Here is a 4,711-nt window from a genome sequence, read left to right on the forward strand (position 1 = left end):
TAGCCGGGCATGGTGGTGCATGCCTGTAGTCCCAGCTACTCAGGAGGCTGAGGCAGAAGGATCGCTTGAGCCCAGGAGTTTGAGGTTGCTGTGAGCTAGGCTGACGCCACAGCACTCTAGCCTGGGCAATAGAGTGAGACTCTGTCTCAAAAAAAAAAAAAAAAAACATAAAACAAAAAAACAAAACAAAATTATTTTTCTTTTTTTTTCATGTCAGACAGGTAGTGTTCTTATGTTGTAACAAGGTTTGAGGGAGGCACATCTCACCCGTGCTTGTGAAAACCCAATCATCATGGTTATGAACTACAAAAGGATCTACAAAGTTATTTATTGTTCATGTACACATTTATTTGTAATAAAAGTGAAAATCATATATAGGAAAGGTACACACCAGTTTTAGGACAGTAGTTACTTCAGGGATCCAAGGGATGGTGGAGGGATATATATGCAACATTTTATTTCTTACAAATAAAGCATTAAAGTATTAATAAACATGTACAGCTAATAAGACAAAATAGTAATATCTGTTTAATTTTTTTTTCATCTGTTTAATTTTGTTGATGGGAAAATCCCATAAGATTTGATACTTAGAATTTTTGTTATCATTCAGTCCAAAATATTTCTAATTTAAATATAATCTAGGCTGGGCACAGTGGCTCACGCCTGTAATCCTAGCACTCTGGGAGGCCGAGGTGGGTGGTTTGTTTGAGCTCAGGAGTTTGAGACCAGCCAGAGCAAGAGCGAGACACTGTCTGTACTAAAAATATAAAGAAATTAGCTGGACAACTAAAAATATATACAAAAAATTAGCCAGGCATGGTGGCGCATTCCTGTAGTCCCAGCTACCACTAGGGAGGCTGAGGCAGGAGGATCTCTTGAGCCCAGGAGTTTGAGATTGCTGTGAACTAAGCTGACCTCACGGCACTCTAGCCTGGGCAACAGAGCAAGACTCTGTCTCAATAAATAAATATATATAATCTATAATTTCTTTCTCTTTTAAATCTTTGATACCAGGCACAGTGGCTCACACCTGTAATCCTAGCACTTTGGAAGGCTCAGGCAGGAGGATTGTTTGAGGATTGAATCCAGGAGTTCGTGGTTACAGTGAGCTATAATTGCACCATGGCACTCCAGTCTGCGCAACAGAGTGAGGACCTGTCTTGAAAAAAAAAAAAAAGAAAGAAAGAAAAGAAATCTTTGAGTTGCTTGAAAGTCTATTTTTGTTTTTTGTAGAGGTGGGATCTTGCTATGTTGCCCAGGCTAGTCTCAAATTCCTGGCTTCAATTGATCCACCTGCCTTGGCCTCCCAAATTGCTGGGATTATAGGCATGAGCCACTGCATCCAGCCAGAAAATCTATTTTAAAATTCCAAGTACACAAATATTTTCTAGTTTTCTTTATGTGTGTATGTGTAAAGAGAGAGAGAGAGAGAGAAAGAAAGAGAGATGTGATAATACATGTACATTTGGGAAATCTTAGTGAAAGATATGTGGTAATTCTTTTTATTATTCTTACAACTTTTCTATAACTCTAAAATTATGTAAAAATGAAAAGTTATAAAAATAAAAAATTTGCCTTCTCTGGAAACCCATGTTTAAAATGAATTTTGCTTCATATGACATTAATTACAAAAACTTTGTCTTTTAAACTTTCTCCTTTTATCTGAAGGAACACTTATAAAAAAAGAAAAAGAAACTTTCTCCTTTTAGTTCTTCCTTCTACAGTACATTAAAATAATTGATATGCTTAAAACACTTCAATACTCTTATATTTGATATTGACTATATCTCATGACTATTTCCAGTTATGGCATATTTGATATAGCAATTGAAATTAGCCTATGTTTTTCCTATCAGAAGAAATGTATCATGTTATTAAATGTTTTATTTAATTTTCATAAATTTCCATAAGAATTATTAATATTGCTTTATACAGTCAATATTCATTTACCCACATATTCATATTTTATTTGCTTGTCATTAAAAAAAATCTCAGATCTTACATTGGAATCATTTTTCTTCTCTCTCAGGTATATCTTTTAGAATTTCTTTTTTTGTGAGACACAGTCTCACTCTGTTGCCGGGGCTAGAGTGCCGTGGTGTCAGCCTAGCTCACAGCAACCTCCAACTCCTGGACTGAAGGGATCCACCTGCCTCAGCCTCCTGAGTAGCTGGGACTACAGGCATGTGCCACCATGCCCGGCTGATTTTTTCTATATATTTTTAGTTGGCCAATTAATTTCTTTCTATTTTTAGTAAAGAGGGGTCTCACTCTTGCTCAGGCTGGTCTCAAACTCCTGACCGTGAGCCATCCTCCCTCCTTGGCCTCCCGGAGAGCTAGGGTTACAGGTGTGAGTCACCGTGCCTGGCCTAGAATTTCTTTTAGTGTGAGTCTCCTAGTAGCAAAGTCAGGCTTTGCTTGTCTAAAAAAGTCATTATTGGCCAGGCGAGGTGGCTCACGCCTGTAATCCTAGCTCTCTGTGAGGTGGGGCGGGAGGATCACTCAAGGTCAGGAGTTTGAGACCAGGGTGAGCAAGAGCGAGACCCTGGCTCTACTAAAAATAGAAAGAAATAGCCGGACATCTAAAAATGTATACATATAAAAAAAATTAGTCGGGCATGGTGGCGCATGCCTGTAGTCCTCGCTACTGGAGAGGCTGAGGCAGAAGGATCACTTGAGCCCAGGAGTTTGAGGTTGCTGTGAGCTAGGCTGACACCACAGCACTCTAGCCCAGACAACAAAGTGAGACTCTGTCTCAAAAAAAAAAGTCTTTACTTCACTTTATTTCACTTTACTTAGAATTACTTTAGAAATACATGTACAAAATGCACATTACACATTTATTATGCCACCATAAGGTGCATGTACAGAAAATACCTCGGAGGTTGACTTTTTAAATATTTTATGTATGTTACTTCACACTGAATCTCAAAGCAGTCATTTGTTTTAAGGGTTAGGGGAAAGTTTTTTTTTTTTTTTATTTCATCATATTACCAGGGCACAAATGTTTAGGTTAGGTGTATTGCCCTTGCCCGCCCCAGTCAGAGCTTCAAGCGTGTCCATCCCTGAGACGGTGCGGTGCGCACCTATGAGGTGTGAATATGCTCACCCCCATCCCCCCATCTTCCCCTCCCCTATCCTCCCCCTCCCCCATCCTCCCCTATCTCCCATCCTCCCCCATCCCCCATTCTCCTCCCATTCCCCCCATCCCCCCATCCTCCCCCATCCCCCATCCTCCCCCCAACCCCCCCATCCTCCCCCATCCTATCCCAGCTGCTGCCGCTGCCCACATCCACCATGTTTCAAACCCTGGGCCCTTTCGCACCTCTCGTGAGAACTTGTCTTTCGCTTTTCTTCGCTTTCACCGTGATGCATCAAGAGGTAGGTTTCATTTTGTTTATTCTGCTTGGGATTCATTTGGTTTCTTTAATCTGTCAGTGGATGTTCTTCATAGGTTCTAGAAAATTCTCAGTCTTATCTTCCCGAATATTGACTTTGTCCAATCTTTCTTTTCTCTGTCTGGAACTCTAATTAAATACAGCTGTTCCTCATTATTTGCAGATTAAATATTTGCAAATTCACCTACTTACTAAACTTTATCTGTAACCACTAAATCAGTATTCACTTTCATGGTCATTCACAGACATGCTCACAGTTGCAAAAAATTTGAGTCGCCTGATGTGCGAGTGTACCAAGCTGAGGTCAAACAAGGTGGTGCTCTGCCTTCTTGTTTCAGCTTTCATATTGTAAACAAGTATTGATTTTGTCGTTATTTAATGCCACTTTTTTTTGTATTTTTGTATTTTTTGTTGGTGATTTCTCTGTTTAAAATGACATCCAACCATAGTGTTGAAGTGCTAAATGTGTTTCTTGGTGCAAGAAGGCTGTGAAAATATGTGTGTTAGATAAACTTAATTCAGGCATGAGTTATAGTCCTGGGTTATAGTTATAGTCCTTGGCCATGGGTATGTTAAGTAAGGTGTCTTTAAATAGAAATGCACTTTAAACAAAGTTAAGTATTGACTGGTTAATGAAAACATTTTGAGAATATGCTCACAGTAACCTAACCCTTTATTTCTCTTAGGAGCAATGGCTGAGTATTCACTAATCCAGTGTTCATGGTGACTATAGAACATAACTCTTCCTAATAACAAGAATTGATTGTGTTAGAACATCTTCATCTATCATCTATATTTCACACTTTCTCTTTTTTATTTTCCATTGTTTTGTCTCTCTGTGCAGCATGATAAATAATTTATTCTGACCCAACTTGCATTTCACTAATTTGCCCTCCAGCTGCACCATATGACTGCTAAAGCATTGATTTTTAAACTTCACTTATTTGTTTGGCTATTTCTATAAGTTTTACTTGGTTCTTTTTTTTTTTTTTTGAGACAGAGTCTCACTTTGTTGCTCAGGCTAGAGTGAGTGCCGTGGCATCAGCCTAGCTCACAGCAACCTCAATCTCCTGGGCTCAAGCAATCCTACTGCCTCAGCCTCTTGAGTAGCAGGGACTACAGGCATGCGACACCATGCCCGGCTAATTTTTTTTTTATATATATATTTTTTCAGTTGGTCAATTAATTTCTTTCTATTTTTAGTAGAGACAGGGTCTCGCTCAGGCTGGTTTTGAACTCCTGACCTCAAGCAATCTGCCCGCTTCGGCCTCCCAGAGTGGTAGGATGACAGGCGTGAGCCACCGCGCCCAGCC

The 4,711-nt window shown here is 39.6% G+C and overlaps 1 non-coding gene across 1 annotated transcript; it reads right to left on the minus strand.

The window, feature by feature from the left end:
* Window positions 1-211: 211 nt before the first annotated feature.
* LOC142866142 (small nucleolar RNA U13) lies at window positions 212-315 on the minus strand. The gene has a single exon (XR_012916202.1). It is a non-coding gene; the product is annotated as a small nucleolar RNA U13 (small nucleolar RNA).
* Window positions 316-4,711: the final 4,396 nt, after the last annotated feature.

Source organism: Microcebus murinus, chromosome X, assembly GCF_040939455.1.
Source record: "Microcebus murinus isolate Inina chromosome X, M.murinus_Inina_mat1.0, whole genome shotgun sequence".
Taxonomy (NCBI): domain Eukaryota; kingdom Metazoa; phylum Chordata; class Mammalia; order Primates; family Cheirogaleidae; genus Microcebus; species Microcebus murinus.